Source organism: Lactuca serriola, chromosome 6 (assembly GCF_051521515.1).
Source record: "Lactuca serriola cultivar US96UC23 chromosome 6, Lser_US96UC23_V15, whole genome shotgun sequence".
In the NCBI taxonomy this organism is placed as follows: domain Eukaryota; kingdom Viridiplantae; phylum Streptophyta; class Magnoliopsida; order Asterales; family Asteraceae; genus Lactuca; species Lactuca serriola.
Genome location: NC_136413.1, coordinates 132,524,839 through 132,549,396, shown reverse-complemented (window position 1 = coordinate 132,549,396; position 24,558 = coordinate 132,524,839). Strand labels below are relative to the sequence as shown.

The 24,558-nt window shown below is 29.0% G+C and overlaps 1 long non-coding RNA gene across 1 annotated transcript; it reads right to left on the bottom strand.

The window, feature by feature from the left end:
* Nucleotides 1–1,511: 1,511 nt before the first annotated feature.
* On the bottom strand, nucleotides 1,512–2,316 carry LOC145059121 (uncharacterized). Its single transcript, XR_013686643.1, has 3 exons — nucleotides 2,195–2,316; nucleotides 2,034–2,102; nucleotides 1,512–1,961 (listed from the first exon to the last, which is right to left on the bottom strand). It is a non-coding gene; the product is annotated as an uncharacterized LOC145059121 (long non-coding RNA).
* Between the last annotated feature and the right edge of the window lie 22,242 nt (nucleotides 2,317–24,558).

The window sequence follows — 24,558 nt, the reverse complement described above, 5'->3', positions numbered from 1 at the left end:
GGGTGATTAGGAATCTGTCAAGTTTACTGTGTTTGGATCCGTCTGCGCTCATATAAGTAAATTTGCGTCCACCAAGCTTAATGTCAGTAAGTCCTGTATCGAAGATAAATTTATTGAAGTGAAAAGCCGAGGTGTGACAGAAATTGGAGCCCATTCTTTCTACTTGTGATCTGACACAGTTGAAGTCTCCAAAAACAAACCACCTAGGGTGCGTTTGGTTGTGGAAAATTGATTTCATTTTCTAATAAAATGTTTTCAGAAAATAGAGTTGAGATTCATTTTTAAATTTCAATGAAAATTTTAGAAAACGCGTTTTGTTGAAACCGAAAGAGTTTTCATATTCCATCTTAGAAATTTGGAAAACTGTAAAAATCACTTTTATAATTTACATACAATTTGGAAAACTGAAAATTTTGGAAAACTGAACGAACAAACGCGTTTTCAAAATTTCCATTTTTTTTGAAAATTTTTCCTAGAAAACTGGAAAATTTTCTATAACCAAACGCACCCCTAGCATTCGGGTCTGAACCAATTAGATTTTCCAAGGTGGACCAACGATTTTTTTTCTTTGTGGTTGTTGGGGGGCATAAACCAACAAGTGCTATTAGTGGGCAGCCAGGTACCATAGATAGCTAGAAAGTTAGTGTTTTTGATAATGTCTAGGGTCTTAATGAAACAGGGGTTCCAGATAGAGAGGATGCAACCAGATAAACAAATAAGGTCAACAACTTCACTTAAAAAGTTACAGGAGCCCCATACAGCCTTATCCAATTTTTCTTTGACTTCAGATTATTTTGTTTCCTGAATAGCTAAGAAAACCACATGATTTTGTTGTTTTAAATCTTTCACCCAATTTCTTTTCACCTCACACCCTATACCACGAATATTGAGAGATAGAATATTCTTTGATCACTTATAATCACACCTCGTCTTTTGATCAAGTTTCTAAATTGATCTTCGCATCCTCTTACTTGGAATCCAATTCTATCGCCTACATTTATAGTTTCAGCAATTTCAGTAGTGGTGTTTTCAGATGCAGCACCAATGTTCTCCGATACTTCAAGATTGGTAGGGTTAGGATCATTTTCATTTGTGGCAGATGTATGACACTACTAGAAACATGGGTTTTAACGACGGATGAATCCGTCGCTATTCCGTCACTAGAGGTCTTTTGCGACGGATCTGTGACAGACTTACTCCATAGCCAAATAAAAGGTGGCTAATGGCTTAGCGAGAGATTTAGCGACGGACTTGATTTTCTTTGCGACGACTTTAGCGACGGAATTTCCATCGCAAGTTGCTCTCTTAATACCGTTATTTTAGGACATCAGCGACAAAAGTAAATAAATATTTTGTCGCTAATCCCTTGCAAAGCTCTATATCCGTCTTTTTATTTTCTGTCGCTAATCCCTTGCAAACCTTTATATCTGTCTTTTTATATTCCGTCGCTGATCCCTAGCAAAATTTAGATGTCATTTTTTTTGTTTCCGTAGCTGATCCCTCGCAAATATATAATATTAATTTTTTTATTACAAATCTAAAATAAAAAAAATGTTAAAAACATCAAATAATTATACAATCCCAAACTAAACAATAATAAAATACCAAAAACATCAAATAATTATACAATCCAAAACAAACACTAATATTAAAATACCAAAATCAAGTACCAAATTTTAACAAAACATCCAAAAACATCAAATATCAATGTTTAATATCAAAAACCTATAGATGTATACTCTCTTCTTCTGCCCATCCCTTTAGACTCTTGCAGCAGCCTACATGGAAAAGAAAGATATAAAAAAGACGACTTTGTCCCTAGAAAAACAAAGTTGAGTGTCTAAGTACCTGTTTGTCATTTGTAGGATTCCAATCAGGTCAAACAGAACAAGTCTATTTCAACCTATCAAGTTGAGGTCACAACCACCAGCTTTGCTGCTGAAAAGAAATGCAAACTCATCCTGCAACATAATGATGTGTATTTTTTTTTATTAAATGAGTATGTACTTATTATATGATTAAAAATTAAATACCTTTGATGGATCATTGAAGCAGTTGACCAACTTTTGTATTATGCTAATTGATGTGGACCCATCCTGCAACTTTTGTCTGGTGTCTAAAGAATTACAACCACTTAAAGATTTAATCACTTTTATTAAACTCCTAATTACATAAAAGAACTTGTAATTTATACCTGAGTATAATTTGAAACCAATACAATTCGATCATTTGTTCTCTTACAAAGATGGGCCAACAAACAGGCCAAGACTTGCATCTTTCATGACACTTCAACCAGGTCATCATCCACCAGTACAAGATCCAGATCTAACAAATAAATAAATAAATATCAAGAACATTGTACAAAATAACACAACATAATAAGACATGATTTAGTTTTACCTTCCGGAGAACATTTTCATTGTATCATAAATCAGCTACAATATCAAAGAAATGCATCAGAAAAAATTGTGTCCTAATAATGTTGTGATTCTTCCAAAAATGTTTTACCTTTGGATGATTGCAGAGCTTCTTCAAGGCAGTTATATAAGCTAGAATTTTATTTGTTTCGCATCTTCAACAATTGCTTGTTTCACCTATAATCATGTGTGTTCAAATTTCAATTTAAGACCACTATCAATACACATATTAGTTATATAAGACCATATAGTAATAATTTCCAAACAGAAACTTACATTTTTTGAACGAATAAAGTGATCATTTCCAAGCTAAAGTCTTGGCATTCTTGTGATCATTTCCAAGCTTTCCAACGTTTTCTTTTAAAGCTACAAGAGCACCAGCACATTGGATTCCCTCATTCCCACCTGTCTCAGTCCCCCACCTAAAGTTTTTCACAAAATCCTTGCCCTCGCATGCCCCTTTTATAGGGCTGAACCCTCGCATTACGCTGGGCGTAATGCCAAAAGCGTCACTGCATGCGTCATCGGAGTTCTCGAGTGCGAGGCTTCGTCATGCTTCGCTGTACGCTGGGCGTAACCCGGATAAGTCCGGTGACTCCCCTTCGGATAATATCGGATTTATTAATTAAATTTATATTTTAATTATTTAATAAACTTCAAAAATTCATATCTTCTTGATACGAACTCCGTTTTCGACGTTCTTTATATCCACGCGTAGGTTAGACCATACTCTACAACTTTCATTTAGACTCCGTCGGCTAATTTTGACTTTTATTTTTATTATTTATTTTTAGTAGGCCCAGACAGCAAAACTTCGTTATAAATTCATAACTTCTTCGTCCGACGTCCGTTCTCGCCTAACTTTTCATCGTTTCGCTACTAAGAACGAGATCTTCGATTCTCGTTTAGATTGTTTCGGCTAAAAACCGTTCGATCTCAAATCGAGTATTCGGGCTGCATATAACCAAGTCGAAACTTCAGAAAATCATAACTTCCTCATACGAAGTCAGATTTGGGCGCTCTATATATATTCGGAAACCTCGTTTCGGCCACTACAACTTTATCCATAGATATCGACTTTATCTAATATTTCATTTTGACGCTTATTTTTATTCTTAATTCAATTAAATTATAATAATTAAGAAAACACACACATAATTCACATAATTCACAAATAATACATTTTTATTATTTCAAATTGGGTAACAAAGGTTAACCTAGACTATTACATCAAGGATAATGCCTAGCCTGGAAACACAGGCGTTACAAGATCACTGATTTTCTCCACTGCAAGTAAGATGAACATATAAACATAAGATAAATAAAGAAATTAATGCTGATGAATAATATATCTATTAATGTGATAATTGTGAAGAGTGTACCTAAAAAATGTTCGTCTATTTGCGATCTCATTATAAGTATCCTATATGTACAACTGAGAGAATTTTGGTTTAAATCCCTGTTTCGGTAAAATGAATCCGATACTATGATAATTTTGACCGCTAAGTCGAAAAATGTATGGAGCATTTTCAATTATTAAAACACATAAAATACAAACAGCTTACAATGATTCAACCAACAGTTTAATCATGAAAGATTCTTTAAGTAGGTTACTAGAGCATTAGTATAATAAATGATTTTGATCATAAGCTACTTGCTTGTTTGCAATCGTACCTCCTTCATATGTAATTTGAGTGCACAAGGTGTAAACAAATGGGTGGGGCTATTAGTTTTAATGTGACATTTCTTAAGAGCATTCAAACCATGTGAAATGTGGATTTTAGATTTAGTTATTTTTTTTGGTGTTATCCGGCTGAAGTTCTGTGTCACGTGAATCTATTTATGTTTATGTTCTTTAAAGGTTTCCAAGTAAAGCTGAGTTTAGAAGTTTTATTTTCGTTTTGCTTATGTCTTACACAATGAATCGACACTTGTTCAATACAATTGGTTTATCGTTCAAATTACAATGCCTTAAAAATATAAATTTTAAATTTAAAAAAAAAAACTAAAAATCCAATGTCGTAACAGAAGCATATGAAAGGAGAATGCTATAATTCACGATAAAGAGAAGTTCATTGCTATTTCTTGCATTTATCCCTAAAAATAGCAGCAAAATCATGGTAAAGTATAAGAACAATGGAAGAAAATTACCATTATGCAATAAAGTCTAAGAACACAATCAATAATGCAATAAAGTATATTCAAACATTCAAACAAAGAAAACAAAACTGAAAGACACATAAAAACACAAACTATATACCCCTTTCCAGAAAATTATCATTATGTCCCTGGACTATTAAAATAAACAATTTTCAATTATTAAAACACATAAAATACAAACAGTTTACAATGATTCAACCAACAGTTTAACAAATCATAATTTGGGATAACTAAAGTATTGTAGCCTTTTGTAAGCCCGTATAAAATAAATTAATTTTGACATTTTATTTGATTGGTAATTTCATGGTCTTATCTCGACATGACTTCTTTATGTCTAAATAGAGGGGCATAAAAAGGCATATCAAGATTCAACCTAGAAAATCCATTTGTAAGTTTTCTCATTTTCTTAATATCACTTTATAATCTTCAAAAAAATATGTATTACAGAAAACTTCAAATATTTTTTTGAAGTAATCCAGATCACTAATCAAGTTCAAAATTTAAGAAACAATGACCAATAAACCACCATAAACATTTACAGATAGAAAAATAATAGGATAAACAACATAAATAGCAGCAGTAACATGCGACAACAATGGCAGGGGTAAATCCAGATCAGTAATCAAGTTCAAAATTTTAAGAAGCAATGACCGATCAACCACCGTAAACATATACAGACAGAACAATCATAGGTTAAACAACATAAATAGCAGCAGTAACATGCTAGAACATTGGGAAGGGACAACAATTAACGTTTTAATTGTATTCATTCCAGTCAAAGATCAATACGCTAACTCAAATTCGTCGTGTTCTGTCCATGAGTGGGAAACAGGGACTTACAAAATACAATTTAGTTGGAGAAAACAAATACATATACACATTGAGAAGAAGAAACTTATCAAAAGGATTGAACTGTGTGATTGAATATCCGAAAACTGAATTGTCGATGATGCAAAACCTTGGAAACATGATGCTGTAAAGGAACGTTGATATCATATATTTCAAGTATATATTGAGCAGATTATATAATCGACATAATATAATAATTGACATAATAATTTTAATTAAATGTAATCGATTGATTGATATCATACCTTATATAAGAAATCGGATTCCATAGTAACATTCTATTAATCGGGTATGTGCAGAATTTGTGTTAATGGCTACAGCTGTTATCACCGATAAAATTGGAAACACAATACGGCGTTATATGGATTTGATATCGAATTGTATTCAATGTGAAACCAAGTAGGGGTATAATGGGTATTTAACTTTTGCAGAATTATGATGTTTTGAAGGGACACCTGGAGATATGGTTTTGTTTATTAGATAGGGAGATATTACTATTATTAATATTACTTATTTCAATTTCGGTTAACAATATCACTATATGTAATTTTATTTTATTGTTTTTTAGCTCAAGGTAATAAATTAAAGTCTAACATTTTTTTGTTATTGATGAGCTAATATTTTTTATTTTTAATATTTTATAGAATTAAAAATCAATAAATAAGTATACTTTTTATTAAAAAAAGTATAATTTTTAATCAAATAAACTGAACTTTTTAAAAAAAAAAATTGTGTGTTTTATGTGAAACTGCACTTTTTATAAAAAAAACTGCCCTTTTTATAAAAAAAACTGCATCATGTAAAAAATGTTGTAATTTATAAAAAAAAAACTACAAATTTAAAAAAACTGCACTTTTTAGAACAAAATTGCACGTTTTATTAAAAAAACTGCACTTTTAAATGTAAAAAGGCACGTTTTAAAAAAAATTAATAGCAAAGTATAACAAAAAACAGCAAAAAATAAATAGTTTTATGAAAATTAGGTTTATGGTAATAGAGAAAAAAAATAAGTTTGTGACTTTACGACTAAAAACAAAGATAAAAAAAGGGTTTTCTATAAGTACACCCTCATTTTTCCAATTCCACCCCTTGATTTGATTTTTTGTTTTTCGTTGTTTTTTGTTGTTTTTTTTTTTCCTATTTTGTTTTTTTGTTGTTGTTGTTATTATTATTATTATTATTATTATTATTATTATTATAAATTTCTAACAAAATTTTATAATTCGGACGACATCGGTTTTTAATTATTTTTTATTATATATTTTAATATAATAATAATAATAATTATTATTATTATTATTATAAATTTCGAACAACATTTTATATATCGGAACACATTATAAATTCGAACGACTATATAAAATCGGTTTTTAATTCTTTTTTTTATATTTTATAAATCGGTTTTTAAAATCGGATGACATTATAAATTTGGATGAAATTTTAAAATTCGTACGACATTATAAAGTTGGACGACATAATAAAATTCAAACGACTATATAAAACGGAACTAAAGCAAAATTTTTCTTTATTTACCACGGATATATTAATTAGTTCGTTATTTATATTTGCGTGGTGCGTTATGCGGATAGAAAACAAACTTGACTTTTGTTTCATTTTATATAATCGTTAAATTCAAATTTTATAATGCCGTCCGAATTTATAATGTTGTCCAAATTTTATATGGTTATCAAAATTTAATATAATAATAATAATAATAAATAATAATAATAATAATAATAATAATAATAATATTATTATTATTATTATTACTATTATTATTATTATTATTATTATTAAAAGAAAAAACAACAAAAAAAGGAAAAAAAAAACAAAAAAAGAAAAAGAAAATAAAATGATGTCAAATCAAATTTAAAAGGTTGATTAGATTGATGTTAAGGGAGGGGGTAAAATCTGATAAGGGGGTACTTACAGCACAACCAAAAAAAATTATGAAATTTTATTTTTATAATATTATTTATATTATTATATTATAAAAACATTATTGTTGTTTTTTTTTGTCTTAATAAAAATAAGTTTAAAATTATGAATATTATTGATATCCGTGCATCAAGTGTATACAAAATGTATTAGGTGATGAAAATTGTGATGTTCGATCAGTAGTCGTTTGTCTCGGGTATGATGCAGATGAGTGACTTTTAATTCGTCGACAATTATATGATGAGTTATTGACTTCATATAAAAACCATTCTAGAGTTTTCGTTGGATGTGATTGAGTACTTGATTCATTGTTTTTCATCATGACAGAAATGACAACACCACTGGAACACTATATGTTTACGCCTGATTTATGTATCCTAATAACCAATAGGTTTGTTCTGATCGTCAAATTTTTACCACAGTAGACTCTATAACCCTTTTCCCTCTATGGAGAGGTCCTTGATAGTTTCAAAATCATATTGTCCTTACATTTGCACTTGTATACACCAATCATTATGTGATGATACTGTTAGAAGAAGAGTGTCCGATGCCTCCTATTTCGACATTATGTATCTACCACAAAGACCCGTTCGCAACCGAATGACAAACTATGTATAAGTCGCGTCTAAAATTTTATAAGCGACTCAAACATACAGAAATATCTTTTAGGACTAAAGATGATTAATTGTTATTTATTTTTGTCTCGGATTTTTGTTATGTAATATTTAAAGCTAAAGAAAAAAAAATGATTGAAAATTTGTTCGGAATTTATTTTTCTTATAATGTTATTTATAGTATCAATGATATTAGGTTGATGAAAACTTATTTGAAACTTTATTTTTAATAGTATTAATTATGTGATTATATTATAAAAACAATATTATTGTTGTTTTTTTTATCTTAATAAAACATAAATTTAAAGTTATCAATATGAATAAAGTTAATAATAAAAATATAATTACAAATTTAAAGTTATCAATATGAATAAAGTTATAATGAACTAATAATAAACGTTGGACAAATAATAATTATATTGTAATGATGAGTTAAAAAGTAAAGTTAATGATAATTATATGGTAATAATTTATCATCATTCATCCAAAAAATAAGTCTAAGAGCATCTCCAATGGTTAAGTTGTGTTATAATTTAAAGTTATTGTCAACTCATCATTCTATTAGTTTTAAGGTCTAATTAAGTTACATCTCCAATGGTTAACATCAACATAGTTTTTTTTTTTTTAGTTTAACTAGTTGATCCACATGTATATAAATTGTTTCTTATAACCCCTTAATCTAATTAGTTGTCTTTAAACACATCATATTTTTAATAAAATATAGTTTGTATTGAACTTTATTGTAGTTATAATATATAAACATTTGTAACATCTAATAGAAATAATTATTCATTAAAGAAATAAATATTATTTCAACTAAAATAAAATTATGTAGGTAAAATGACATATTTTTAAAGATAAATGATTAGACTGGACAAACATTTATACTATATTGACCATTAAATATATATATTGAATGGTCAATAAAAAAAACAAAAAAGCTATCCTCTCAAATGATGTTTAATAATATTAAGTGGTCAAGGAAATAGTAAAAAACTATAAATACTTTTGCATTGGAGATGCTCTAATAATATAACTATAAATTAGTGTTAGTGTTGTAGGCTGGTGTGTACAAGACATCTTAAATAAATTCTATAATTATAATGCATCCATGTAGCATGTTCATTTAGCACCCTATAAATAAATTATCATTGGAGATACTCTAATAATATAACTATAAATTAGTGTTGTAAGTTGGTGTGTACGGGACATTTTAAATAAATTATATAATTATAATGCATCCATGTAACCTGTTCATTTAGCACCCTATCCTAAACATGCATAATGCCTATACTTATTTTTGGCTTTTCGTCTATGGTGCTAATTTTGTTGATGGTCCGATCAGAAGAAGAAAAATATTCATGTTCATTAAACATTCTTTGAAAATTATCATTACGAGCGTTTTGTAATTCATAGATGGTATGTTTTAATATACTATAGAGACGTAAATCCTTAGGAGCTACATATTCTCTTACTTATGTAGTGATAATATTATATTTACTACTAGGAAAACGATCGTTAGCGGCGTCAAAAGTCGCCGGTAATAAGTCGGGTTGTCGCCGGTAATAAGTCGCCACTCCTGTTTCGTCGCTATTGAGCAAATTGTCGCCGTTAATGATATTTATCGCCGCTAATGATATGTGTCGCCATTAATAACAATGTCGTTGGTTATAACACAGTCGCCGGTAATAGTGTCGCTGGTAATAACAATTTTTATTTTTTTATTTTTTTTTTAATTAAAGATTTTGGTTGCCGGTAATAATGTCGTTGGTAATTACATAACTGCATTCGATTTAATATCAAAAATAATAGTGTCGACGCTAATTACATAACAAACATCCGATTCTAATTAATTAAATATCAAAAATCATAATATCCGATTAAACTTTTAACTAACTATTAGCGGCGATATTTTTAACATTTAGCGACGACACATATGTCGCCGGTATTAGGTTAATGCGGATAATGAACCCCAACCGTTGGATTGGATATTTGATCAAACGGGCTTAGATGTAACGGAGGGGAAAACATGGATTCGGGTGATAACCCTTTAGCGGCGACACTATTACCGGCGGAGTGGACTTTTAGCGGCGACTCTAGCATTTATCGACGCTAAAAGCCCATGTCGCCGATAATAGTGTGGCCGCTAAAGGGTGATATTCTTGTAATGGAGGGGGTAAAATCTGTTAAGGGGGTACTTACATCACAACCCATAAAAAAATTATGAAATTTTATTTTTATAACATTATTCATATTATTATATTATAAAAACCTTATTGTTGTTTTCTTTTGTCTTAATAAAAATAAGTTTAAAATTATGAATATTATTTATATTCGTGCATCAAGTGTATACAAAATGTATTAGGTGATGGAAATTGTGATGTTCAATCGGTAGTCGTTTGTCTCGGGTATGATGAAGATGAGTGACTTTTCATTCGTCGACAATTATATGATGAGTTATTGACTTCATATGAAGACTATTCTAGAGTTTTCGTTGGATGTGATGGAGTACTTGATTCTTTGTTTTTCTTCATGAAAGAAAGGACATCACCACTAGAACACTATATGTTTACGCCTGAGACATGTATCCTAATAACCAATAGGTTTGTTCTGATCGTCTAATTATTACCACAGTAGACTCTATAACCCTTTTCTCTCTATGGAGAGGTCCTTGAGAGTTTCAAAATCATATTGTCCTTACATTTGCACTTGTATAAACCAATCATTATGTGATGATACTGTTAGAAGAAGAGTGTCTTATGCCTCCTATTTCGACATTATCTATCTGCCACAAAGACCTGTTCGCAACTAAATAACAAACTATGTATAAGTCGCGTCTAAAATTTTATAAGCGACTCAAACCTACGGAAATATCTTTTTGGACTAAAGATGATTAATTGTTATTTAGTTTTGTCTCGGATTTTTGTTATGTAATATTTAAAGCTAAAGAAAAAAAAATGATTGAAAATTTGTTCGGAATTTATTTTTCTTATAATGTTATTTATAGTATCAATGATATTAGGTTGATGAAAACTTATTTGAAAATTTATTTTTAATAGTATTATTTATGTGATTATATTATAAAAACAATATTATTGTTGTTTTTTTTTATCTTAATAAAAAATAAATTTAAAGTTATCCATATGAATAAAGTTAATAGTAAAAATATAATTATAAATTAATAATGATTTATTGATTGTGTTATAATAAACTAATAATAAAAGTTGGACAAATAATAATTATATTGTAATGATGACTTAAAAAGTAAAGTTAATGATAATTATATGGTAATAATTTATCATCATTCATCCAAAAAATAAGTCTAAGAGCATCTCCAATGGTTAAATTGTGTTATAATTTAAAGTTATTGTCAACTCCTCATCCTATTAGTTTTAAGCTCTAATTAAGTTGCATCTCCAATGGTTAACCTCAACATAGTATTTTTTTATTTATTTATTTATTTATTTTTTTTTAGTTTAACTAGTTGATCCACATGTATATAAATTGTTTCTTATAACCCCTTAATCTATTTAGCTGTCTTTAAACACATCATATTTTTAATAAAATACCTTAATCTATTTAGTTGTCTTTAAACACATCATATTTTTAATAAAATATAGTTTGTATTGAACTTTATTGTAGTTATAATATATAAACATTTGTAACATCTAATAGAAATAATTGTTCATTAAAGAAATAAATATTATTTCAACTAAAATAAAATTTTGTAGGTAAAATGACATATTTTTAAAGATAAACAATTAGACTGGACAAACATTTATACTATATTGACCATTCAATATATATATTGAATGGTCAATAAAAAAAACAAAAAAGCTATCCTCTCAAATGATGTTTAATAATATTAAGTGGTCAAGGAAATAGTAAAAAACTATAAATACTTTTGCATTGGAGATGCTCTAATAGTATAACTATAAATTAGTGTTAGTGTTATAGGCTGGTGTGTACAAGACATCTTAAATAAATTCTATAATTATAATGCATCCATGTAGCCTGTTCATTTAGCACCTTATCCTAAACATGCATAATGCCTATACTTATTTTTGGCTTTTCGTCTATGGTGCTAATTTTGTTGATGGTCCGATCAAAAGAAGAAAAATATTCATGTTCATTAAACATTCTTTGAAAATTATCATTACGAGCGTTTTGTAATTCATAGATGGTATGTTTTAATATACTATAGAGACGTAAATCCTTAGGAGCTACATATTCTCTTACTTATGTGGTGATAATATTATATTTACTACTAGGAAAACGATCATTAGCGGCGTCAAAAGTCGCCGGTAATAAGTCGGGTTGTCGCCGGTAATAAGTCGCCACTACTGTTTCGTCGCTATTGAGCAAATTGTCGCCGCTAATGATATTTGTCGCCGCTAATGATGTGTGTCGCCGTTAATAACAATGTCGTCGGTAATAACACAGTCGCCGGTAATAGTGTCGCCGGTAATAATTATTTTCATTTTTTTAATTTTTTTTTAATTTTTTTTTAATTAAAGATTTTGGTTGCCGGTAATAATGTCGTCGGTAATTACATAACAACATTCGATTAAATATCAAAAATAATAGTGTCGACGCTAATTACATAACAAACATCCGATTCTAATTAATTAAATATCAAAAGTCATAATATCCGATTAAACATTTAACTAACTATTAGCGGCGATATTTTTAACTTTTAGCGACGACACATATGTCGCCGGTATTAGGTTAATGCGGATAATGAACCCCAACCGTTGGATTGGATATTTGATCAAACGGGCTTAGATGTAACGGAGGGGAAAACGTGTATTCGGGTGATAACCCTTTAGCGGCGACACTATTACCGACGAAGTGGACTTTTAGCGGCGACTCTAGCATTTGTCGACGCTAAAAGCCCATGTCGCCGATAATAGTGTCGCCGCTAAAGGGTGATATTCTTGTAGCGGAGGGGGTAAAATCTCTTAAGGGGGTACTTACATCACAAACAATAAAAAAATTATGAAATTTTATTTGAAAATTTATTTTTATAACATTATTCATATTATTATATTATAAAAACATTATTGTTGTTTTCTTTTGTCTTAATAAAAATAAGTTTAAAATTATGAATATTATTTATATTCGTGCATCAACTGTATACAAAATGTATTAGGTGATGGAAATTGTGATGTTCAGTCCGTAGTCGTTTGTCTCGGGTATGATGAAGATGAGTGACTTTTCATTCGTCGACAATTATATGATGAGTTATTGACTTCATATGAAGACTATTCTAGAGTTTTCGTTGGATGTGATGGAGTACTTGATTCTTTGTTTTTCTTCATGAAAGAAAGGACATCACCACTAGAACACTATATGTTTACGCCTGAGACATGTATCCTAATAACCAATAGGTTTGTTCTGATCGTCTCATTTTTACCACAGTAGACTCTATAACCCTTTTCTCTCTATGGAGAGGTCCTTGAGAGTTTCAAAATCATATTGTCCTTACATTTGCACTTGTATAAACCAATCATTATGTGATGATACTGTTAGAAGAAGAGTGTCCGATGCCTCCTATTTCGACATTATCTATCTGCCACAAAGACCCGTTCGCAACTAAATAACAAACTATGTATAAGTCGCGTCTAAAATTTTATAAGCGACTCAAACCTACGGAAATATCTTTTTGGACTAAAAATGATTAATTGTTATTTAGTTTTGTCTCGGATTTTTGTTATGTAATATTTAAAGCTAAAGAAAAAAAAAATGATTGAAAATTTGTTCGGAATTTATTTTTCTTATAATGTTATTTATAGTATCAATGATATTAGGTTGATGAAAACTTATTTGAAAATTTATTTTTAATAGTATTATTTATGTGATTATATTATAAAAACAATATTATTGTTGTTTTTTTTTATCTTAATAAAAAATAAATTTAAAGTTATCCATATGAATAAAGTTAATAGTAAAAATATAATTATAAATTAATAATGATTTATTGATTGTGTTATAATAAACTAATAATAAAAGTTGGACAAATAATAATTATATTGTAATGATGACTTAAAAAGTAAAGTTAATGATAATTATATGGTAATAATTTATCATCATTCATCCAAAAAATAAGTCTAAGAGCATCTCCAATGGTTAAATTGTGTTATAATTTAAAGTTATTGTCAACTCCTCATCCTATTAGTTTTAAGCTCTAATTAAGTTGCATCTCCAATGGTTAACCTCAACATAGTATTTTTTTATTTATTTATTTATTTATTTTTTTTTAGTTTAACTAGTTGATCCACATGTATATAAATTGTTTCTTATAACCCCTTAATCTATTTAGCTGTCTTTAAACACATCATATTTTTAATAAAATACCTTAATCTATTTAGTTGTCTTTAAACACATCATATTTTTAATAAAATATAGTTTGTATTGAACTTTATTGTAGTTATAATATATAAACATTTGTAACATCTAATAGAAATAATTGTTCATTAAAGAAATAAATATTATTTCAACTAAAATAAAATTTTGTAGGTAAAATGACATATTTTTAAAGATAAACAATTAGACTGGACAAACATTTATACTATATTGACCATTCAATATATATATTGAATGGTCAATAAAAAAAACAAAAAAGCTATCCTCTCAAATGATGTTTAATAATATTAAGTGGTCAAGGAAATAGTAAAAAACTATAAATACTTTTGCATTGGAGATGCTCTAATAGTATAACTATAAATTAGTGTTAGTGTTATAGGCTGGTGTGTACAAGACATCTTAAATAAATTCTATAATTATAATGCATCCATGTAGCCTGTTCATTTAGCACCTTATCCTAAACATGCATAATGCCTATACTTATTTTTGGCTTTTCGTCTATGGTGCTAATTTTGTTGATGGTCCGATCAAAAGAAGAAAAATATTCATGTTCATTAAACATTCTTTGAAAATTATCATTACGAGCGTTTTGTAATTCATAGATGGTATGTTTTAATATACTATAGAGACGTAAATCCTTAGGAGCTACATATTCTCTTACTTATGTGGTGATAATATTATATTTACTACTAGGAAAACGATCATTAGCGGCGTCAAAAGTCGCCGGTAATAAGTCGGGTTGTCGCCGGTAATAAGTCGCCACTACTGTTTCGTCGCTATTGAGCAAATTGTCGCCGCTAATGATATTTGTCGCCGCTAATGATGTGTGTCGCCGTTAATAACAATGTCGTCGGTAATAACACAGTCGCCGGTAATAGTGTCGCCGGTAATAATTATTTTCATTTTTTTAATTTTTTTTTAATTTTTTTTTAATTAAAGATTTTGGTTGCCGGTAATAATGTCGTCGGTAATTACATAACAACATTCGATTAAATATCAAAAATAATAGTGTCGACGCTAATTACATAACAAACATCCGATTCTAATTAATTAAATATCAAAAGTCATAATATCCGATTAAACATTTAACTAACTATTAGCGGCGATATTTTTAACTTTTAGCGACGACACATATGTCGCCGGTATTAGGTTAATGCGGATAATGAACCCCAACCGTTGGATTGGATATTTGATCAAACGGGCTTAGATGTAACGGAGGGGAAAACGTGTATTCGGGTGATAACCCTTTAGCGGCGACACTATTACCGACGAAGTGGACTTTTAGCGGCGACTCTAGCATTTGTCGACGCTAAAAGCCCATGTCGCCGATAATAGTGTCGCCGCTAAAGGGTGATATTCTTGTAGCGGAGGGGGTAAAATCTCTTAAGGGGGTACTTACATCACAAACAATAAAAAAATTATGAAATTTTATTTGAAAATTTATTTTTATAACATTATTCATATTATTATATTATAAAAACATTATTGTTGTTTTCTTTTGTCTTAATAAAAATAAGTTTAAAATTATGAATATTATTTATATTCGTGCATCAACTGTATACAAAATGTATTAGGTGATGGAAATTGTGATGTTCAGTCCGTAGTCGTTTGTCTCGGGTATGATGAAGATGAGTGACTTTTCATTCGTCGACAATTATATGATGAGTTATTGACTTCATATGAAGACTATTCTAGAGTTTTCGTTGGATGTGATGGAGTACTTGATTCTTTGTTTTTCTTCATGAAAGAAAGGACATCACCACTAGAACACTATATGTTTACGCCTGAGACATGTATCCTAATAACCAATAGGTTTGTTCTGATCGTCTCATTTTTACCACAGTAGACTCTATAACCCTTTTCTCTCTATGGAGAGGTCCTTGAGAGTTTCAAAATCATATTGTCCTTACATTTGCACTTGTATAAACCAATCATTATGTGATGATACTGTTAGAAGAAGAGTGTCCGATGCCTCCTATTTCGACATTATCTATCTGCCACAAAGACCCGTTCGCAACTAAATAACAAACTATGTATAAGTCGCGTCTAAAATTTTATAAGCGACTCAAACCTACGGAAATATCTTTTTGGACTAAAAATGATTAATTGTTATTTAGTTTTGTCTCGGATTTTTGTTATGTAATATTTAAAGCTAAAGAAAAAAAAAATGATTGAAAATTTGTTCGGAATTTATTTTTCTTATAATGTTATTTATAGTATCAATGATATTAGGTTGATGAAAACTTATTTGAAAATTTATTTTTAATAGTATTATTTATGTGATTATATTATAAAAACAATATTATTGTTGTTTTTTTTATCTTAATAAAAAATAAATTTAAAGTTATCATATGAATAAAGTTAATAGTAAAAATATAATTATAAATTAATAATGATTTATTGATTGTGTTATAATAAACTAATAATAAAAGTTGGACAAATAATAATTATATTGTAATGATGACTTAAAAAGTAAAGTTAATGATAACTATATGGTAATAATTTATCATCATTCATCCAAAAAATAAGTCTAAGAGCATCTCCAATGGTTAAGTTGTGTTATAACTTAAAGTTATTGTCAACTCCTCATCCTATTAGTTTTAAGCTCTAATTAAGTTGCATCTCCAATGGTTAACCTCAACATAGTTAGTTTTTTTTTTTTTTTTTTTTTTTTTTTTTTTTTTTTTTTGTTTATCTAGTTGATCCACATGTATATAAATTGTTTCTTATAACCCCTTAATCTAATTAGTTGTCTTTAAACACATCATATTTTTAATAAAATATAGTTTGTATTGAACTTTATTGTAGTTATAATATATAAACATTTGTAACATCTAATAGAAATAATTATTCATTAAAGAAATAAATATTATTTCAACTAAAATAAAATTATATAGGTAAAATGACATATTTTTAAAGATAAATGATTAGACTGGACAAACATTTATATTATATTGACCATTAAATATATATATATATTGAATAGTCAATAAAAAAAAAAAACAAAAAAGCTATCCTCTCAAATGATGTTTAATAATATTAAGTGGTCAAGGAAATAGTAAAAAACTATAAATACTTTTGCATTGGAGATGCTCTAATAGTATAACTATAAATTAGTGTTAGTGTTATAGGCTGATGTGTACTAGACATCTTAAATAAATTCTATAATTATAATGCATCCATGTAGCCTGTTCATTTAGCACCCTATCCTAAACATGCATAATGCCTATACTTATTTTTGGCTTTTCGTCTATGGTGCTAATTTTGTTGATGTTCCGATCAGAAGAAGAAAAATATTCATGTTCATTAAACATTCTTTGAAAATTATCATTACGAGCGTTTTGTAATTCATAGATGGTATGTTTTAATATACTATAGAGACGTAAATCCTTAGGAGCTACATATTCTCTTACTTATGTAGTGATAATATTATATTTACTACTAGGAAAACGATCATTAGCGGCGTCAAAAGTCGCCGGAAATAAGTCGGGTTGTCGCCGGTAATAAGTCGCCACTACTGTTTCGTCGCTATTGAGCAAATTGTCGCCGCTAATGATGTTTGTCGCCGCTAATGATGTGTGTCGCCGTTAATAACAATGTCGTCGGTAATAACACAGTCGCCGGTAATAGTGTCGCCGGTAATAACTATTTTCATTTTTTTAATTTTTTTTTTAATTAAAGATTTTGGTTGCCGGTAATAATGTCGTCGGTAATTACATAACAACATTCGATTAAATATCAAAAATAATAGTGTCGACGCTAATTACATAACAAACATCCGATTCTAATTAATTAAATATCAAAAGTCATAATATCCGATTAAACATTTAACTAACTATTAGCGGCGATATTTTTAACTTTTAGCGACGACACATATGTCGCCGGTATTAGGTTAATGCGGATAATGAACCCCAACCGTTGGATTGGATATTTGATCAAACGGGCTTAGATGTAACGGAGGGGAAAACGTGTATTCGGGTGATAACCCTTTAGCGGCGACACTATTACCGACGAAGTGGACTTTTAGCGGCGACTCTAGCATTTGTCGACGCTAAAAGCCCATGTCGCCGATAATAGTGTCGCCGCTAAAGGGTGATATTCTTGTAGCGGAGGGGGTAAAATCTCTTAAGGGGGTACTTACATCACAAACAATAAAAAAATTATGAAATTTTATTTGAAAATTTATTTTTATAACATTATTCATATTATTATATTATAAAAACATTATTGTTGTTTTCTTTTGTCTTAATAAAAATAAGTTTAAAATTATGAATATTATTTATATTCGTGCATCAACTGTATACAAAATGTATTAGGTGATGGAAATTGTGATGTTCAGTCCGTAGTCGTTTGTCTCGGGTATGATGAAGATGAGTGACTTTTCATTCGTCGACAATTATATGATGAGTTATTGACTTCATATGAAGACTATTCTAGAGTTTTCGTTGGATGTGATGGAGTACTTGATTCTTTGTTTTTCTTCATGAAAGAAAGGACATCACCACTAGAACACTATATGTTTACGCCTGAGACATGTATCCTAATAACCAATAGGTTTGTTCTGATCGTCTCATTTTTACCACAGTAGACTCTATAACCCTTTTCTCTCTATGGAGAGGTCCTTGAGAGTTTCAAAATCATATTGTCCTTACATTTGCACTTGTATAAACCAATCATTATGTGATGATACTGTTAGAAGAAGAGTGTCCGATGCCTCCTATTTCGACATTATCTATCTGCCACAAAGACCCGTTCGCAACTAAATAACAAACTATGTATAAGTCGCGTCTAAAATTTTATAAGCGACTCAAACCTACGGAAATATCTTTTTGGACTAAAAATGATTAATTGTTATTTAGTTTTGTCTCGGATTTTTGTTATGTAATATTTAAAGCTAAAGAAAAAAAAAATGATTGAAAATTTGTTCGGAATTTATTTTTCTTATAATGTTATTTATAGTATCAATGATATTAGGTTGATGAAAACTTATTTGAAAATTTATTTTTAATAGTATTATTTATGTGATTATATTATAAAAACAATATTATTGTTGTTTTTTTTATCTTAATAAAAAATAAATTTAAAGTTATCATATGAATAAAGTTAATAGTAAAAATATAATTATAAATTAATAATGATTTATTGATTGTGTTATAATAAACTAATAATAAAAGTTGGACAAATAATAATTATATTGTAATGATGACTTAAAAAGTAAAGTTAATGATAACTATATGGTAATAATTTATCATCATTCATCCAAAAAATAAGTCTAAGAGCATCTCCAATGGTTAAGTTGTGTTATAACTTAAAGTTATTGTCAACTCCTCATCCTATTAGTTTTAAGCTCTAATTAAGTTGCATCTCCAATGGTTAACCTCAACATAGTTAGTTTTTTTTTTTTTTTTTTTTTTTTTTTTTTTTTTTGTTTATCTAGTTGATCCACATGTATATAAATTGTTTCTTATAACCCCTTAATCTAATTAGTTGTCTTTAAACACATCATATTTTTAATAAAATATAGTTTGTATTGAACTTTATTGTAGTTATAATATATAAACATTTGTAACATCTAATAGAAATAATTATTCATTAAAGAAATAAATATTATTTCAACTAAAATAAAATTATATAGGTAAAATGACATATTTTTAAAGATAAATGATTAGACTGGACAAACATTTATATTATATTGACCATTAAATATATATATATATTGAATAGTCAATAAAAAAAAAAAACAAAAAAGCTATCCTCTCAAATGATGTTTAATAATATTAAGTGGTCAAGGAAATAGTAAAAAACTATAAATACTTTTGCATTGGAGATGCTCTAATAGTATAACTATAAATTAGTGTTAGTGTTATAGGCTGATGTGTACTAGACATCTTAAATAAATTCTATAATTATAATGCATCCATGTAGCCTGTTCATTTAGCACCCTATCCTAAACATGCATAATGCCTATACTTATTTTTGGCTTTTCGTCTATGGTGCTAATTTTGTTGATGTTCCGATCAGAAGAAGAAAAATATTCATGTTCATTAAACATTCTTTGAAAATTATCATTACGAGCGTTTTGTAATTCATAGATGGTATGTTTTAATATACTATAGAGACGTAAATCCTTAGGAGCTACATATTCTCTTACTTATGTAGTGATAATATTATATTTACTACTAGGAAAACGATCATTAGCGGCGTCAAAAGTCGCCGGAAATAAGTCGGGTTGTCGCCGGTAATAAGTCGCCACTACTGTTTCGTCGCTATTGAGCAAATTGTCGCCGCTAATGATATTTGTCGCCGCTAATGATGTGTGTCGCCGTTAATAACAATGTCGTCGGTAATAACACATTCGCCGGTAATAACTATTTTCATTTTTTTAATTTTTTTTTAATTAAAGATTTTGGTTGCCGGTAATAATGTCGTCGGTAATTACATAACAACATTCGATTAAATATCAAAAATAATAGTGTCGACGCTAATTACATAACAAACATCCGATTCTAATTAATTAAATATCAAAAGTCATAATATCCGATTAAACATTTAACTAACTATTAGCGGCGATATTTTTAACTTTTAGCGACGACACATATGTCGCCGGTATTAGGTTAATGCGGATAATGAACCCCAACCGTTGGATTGGATATTTGATCAAACGGGCTTAGATGTAACGGAGGGGAAAACGTGTATTCGGGTGATAACCCTTTAGCGGCGACACTATTACCGACGAAGTGGACTTTTAGCGGCGACTCTAGCATTTGTCGACGCTAAAAGCCCATGTCGCCGATAATAGTGTCGCCGCTAAAGGGTGATATTCTTGTAGCGGAGGGGGTAAAATCTCTTAAGGGGGTACTTACATCACAAACAATAAAAAAATTATGAAATTTTATTTGAAAATTTATTTTTATAACATTATTCATATTATTATATTATAAAAACATTATTGTTGTTTTCTTTTGTCTTAATAAAAATAAGTTTAAAATTATGAATATTATTTATATTCGTGCATCAACTGTATACAAAATGTATTAGGTGATGGAAATTGTGATGTTCAGTCCGTAGTCGTTTGTCTCGGGTATGATGAAGATGAGTGACTTTTCATTCGTCGACAATTATATGATGAGTTATTGACTTCATATGAAGACTATTCTAGAGTTTTCGTTGGATGTGATGGAGTACTTGATTCTTTGTTTTTCTTCATGAAAGAAAGGACATCACCACTAGAACACTATATGTTTACGCCTGAGACATGTATCCTAATAACCAATAGGTTTGTTCTGATCGTCTCATTTTTACCACAGTAGACTCTATAACCCTTTTCTCTCTATGGAGAGGTCCTTGAGAGTTTCAAAATCATATTGTCCTTACATTTGCACTTGTATAAACCAATCATTATGTGATGATACTGTTAGAAGAAGAGTGTCCGATGCCTCCTATTTCGACATTATCTATCTGCCACAAAGACCCGTTCGCAACTAAATAACAAACTATGTATAAGTCGCGTCTAAAATTTTATAAGCGACTCAAACCTACGGAAATATCTTTTTGGACTAAAAATGATTAATTGTTATTTAGTTTTGTCTCGGATTTTTGTTATGTAATATTTAAAGCTAAAGAAAAAAAAAATGATTGAAAATTTGTTCGGAATTTATTTTTCTTATAATGTTATTTATAGTATCAATGATATTAGGTTGATGAAAACTTATTTGAAAATTTATTTTTAATAGTATTATTTATGTGATTATATTATAAAAACAATATTATTGTTGTTTTTTTTATCTTAATAAAAAATAAATTTAAAGTTATCATATGAATAAAGTTAATAGTAAAAATATAATTATAAATTAATAATGATTTATTGATTGTGTTATAATAAACTAATAATAAAAGTTGGACAAATAATAATTATATTGTAATGATGACTTAAAAAGTAAAGTTAATGATAACTATATGGTAATAATTTATCATCATTCATCCAAAAAATAAGTCTAAGAGCATCTCCAATGGTTAAGTTGTGTTATAACTTAAAGTTATTGTCAACTCCTCATCCTATTAGTTTTAAGCTCTAATTAAGTTGCATCTCCAATGGTTAACCTCAACATAGTTAGTTTTTTTTTTTTTTTTTTTTTTTTTTTTTTTTTTTTTGTTTATCTAGTTGATCCACATGTATATAAATTGTTTCTTATAACCCCTTAATCTAATTAGTTGTCTTTAAACACATCATATTTTTAATAAAATATAGTTTGTATTGAACTTTATTGTAGTTATAATATATAAACATTTGTAACATCTAATAGAAATAATTATTCATTAAAGAAATAAATATTATTTCAACTAAAATAAAATTATGTAGGTAAAATGACATATTTTTAAAGATAAATGATTAGACTGGACAAACATTTATATTATATTGACCATTAAATATATATATATTGAATAGTCAATAAAAAAAAAACAAAAAAGCTATCCTCTCAAATGATGTTTAATAATATTAAGTGGTCAAGGAAATAGTAAAAAACTATAAATACTTTTGCATTGGAGATGCTCTAATAGTATAACTATAAATTAGTGTTAGTGTTATAGGCTGATGTGTACTAGACATCTTAAATAAATTCTATAATTATAATGCATCAATGTAGCCTGTTCATTTAGCACTCTATCCTAAACATGCATAATGCCTATACTTATTTTTGGCTTTTCGTCTATGGTGCTAATTTTGTTGATGTTCCGATCAGAAGAAGAAAAATATTCATGTTCATTAAACATTCTTTGAAAATTATCATTACGAGCGTTTTGTAATTCATAGATGGTATGTTTTAATATACTATAGAGACGTAAATCCTTAGGAGCTACATATTCTCTTACTTATGTAGTGATAATATTATATTTACTACTAGGAAAACGATCATTAGCGGCGTCAAAAGTCGCCGGAAATAAGTCGGGTTGTCGCCGGTAATAAGTCGCCACTACTGTTTCGTCGCTATTGAGCAAATTGTCGCCGCTAATGATGTTTGTCGCCGCTAATGATGTGTGTCGCCGTTAATAACAATGTCGTCGGTAATAACACAGTCGCCGGTAATAGTGTCGCCGGTAATAACTATTTTCATTTTTTTAATTTTTTTTTTAATTATAGATTTTGGTTGACGGTAATAATGTCGTCGGTAATTACATAACAACATTCGATTAAATATCAAAAATAATAGTGTCGACGCTAATTACATAACAAACATCCGATTCTAATTAATTAAATATCAAAAGTCATAATATCCGATTAAACATTTAACTAACTATTAGCGGCGATATTTTTAACTTTTAGCGACGACACATATGTCGCCGGTATTAGGTTAATGCGGATAATGAACCCCAACCGTTGGATTGGATATTTGATCAAACGGGCTTAGATGTAACGGAGGGGAAAACGTGTATTCGGGTGATAACCCTTTAGCGGCGACACTATTACCGACGAAGTGGACTTTTAGCGGCGACTCTAGCATTTGTCGACGCTAAAAGCCCATGTCGCCGATAATAGTGTCGCCGCTAAAGGGTGATATTCTTGTAGCGGAGGGGGTAAAATCTCTTAAGGGGGTACTTACATCACAACCAATAAAAAAATTATGAAATTTTATTTGAAAATTTATTTTTATAACATTATTCATATTATTATATTATAAAAACATTATTGTTGTTTTCTTTTGTCTTAATAAAAATAAGTTTAAAATTATGAATATTATTTATATTCGTGCATCAAGTGTATACAAAATGTATTAGGTGATGGAAATTGTGATGTTCAGTCCGTAGTCGTTTGTCTCGGGTATGATGAAGATGAGTGACTTTTCATTCGTCGACAATTATATGATGAGTTATTGACTTCATATGAAGACTATTCTAGAGTTTTCGTTGGATGTGATGGAGTACTTGATTCTTTGTTCTTCATGAAAGAAAGGACATCACCACTAGAACACTATATGTTTACGCCTGAGACATGTATCCTAATAACCAATAGGTTTGTTCTGATCGTCTAATTTTTACCACAGTAGACTCTATAACCCTTTTCTCTCTATGGAGAGGTCCTTGAGAGTTTCAAAATCATATTGTCCTTACATTTGCACTTGTATAAACCAATCATTATGTGATGATACTGTTAGAAGAAGAGTGTCTGATGCCTCCTATTTCGACATTATCTATCTGCCACAAAGACCCATTCGCAA